The 894-nt window shown below is 65.0% G+C and overlaps 1 long non-coding RNA gene across 1 annotated transcript; it reads left to right on the forward strand.

Moving 5' to 3' along the window:
* Window positions 1-747, forward strand: LOC113979699. The gene is made up of 3 exons (XR_003537956.1): window positions 1-91; window positions 196-228; window positions 481-747. It is a non-coding gene; the product is annotated as an uncharacterized LOC113979699 (long non-coding RNA).
* Window positions 748-894: the final 147 nt, after the last annotated feature.

The following is an 894-nucleotide window of genomic DNA, read 5'->3' on the forward strand; positions in this document are numbered from 1 at the left end:
CCCCCCCCAGGAGGGGGAGATGCCGGACGAGCTGAACATCGACGAACTCCTGGAGCTGGAGACGGACCAGGAACGAGCCCAGAAGCTCCAGGTGGGGTTTTTTTTTGGGAAAGGGGGGGACCCCCCGTGGGTTTTGGGGGGGGGGGACCCCTCGTGACACCCCCCCCTCACCTTAATTTCCCCCCCCCAATCCAGGGAATCCTGAGCTCCTGCGCTGCTGACACGCAGGTATTTGGGGGGGGGGGGGGAATTGGGGGGGGGGGGCCGGGTGGGGGGGGGGGGGACACGAGTGGGGGGGGACGCTCCAACCCCCCCCGGGTCCTTTCCCAGCTCCGGCGGCTCCAAAAAGCCTTTAAAAGGCAAAACTATTCGGCTCCGGCGTTTCCGGGGGGGGCCCTTTCCCCCCCCTTTATCTCCGGCAGCGGCTCGGGGGGGGGTGGAATTAATGAGGGGGGGGTTAATTAGGGGGAATTCCCGCAGGGATTCATCCAGGAGCTCCTGGAGCAGCTCAAGGGGCTCCCGAAGCAGCAGCTCCTGCAGAGACCCCCCCCACAACAAGAGGGGCCCGCGGCCCCCCCGTGACCCCCCCCCCACGCGTGGGAACGGGGGGGGTCCCCAAAAATAGGGGGGGATGGGATTTCCCCCCCCCCCGATGTGTTTAACACCCCCCCACATAATAAATAAATCGTGCACCGAGGGGGGGGTGGTGGTGAGAAACCCCCCCCAAAAAAAATAAATAAGATTTGGGGGAAGCGCCCGGAAATTTTGGGGACAAACGGGGGGAGACAAACGGACACGGGGGGGACACACGGACATGGGGGGTCACAGGGGGACACAGGGGGGACATGGGGGGGACATGAAGGGGGACAAACGGACATGGGGGGACATGGGGGG

This window comes from Neopelma chrysocephalum, unplaced genomic scaffold (genome assembly GCF_003984885.1).
Source record: "Neopelma chrysocephalum unplaced genomic scaffold, ASM398488v2 Primary Assembly neopelma1_87734, whole genome shotgun sequence".
Lineage (NCBI taxonomy): Eukaryota > Metazoa > Chordata > Aves > Passeriformes > Pipridae > Neopelma > Neopelma chrysocephalum.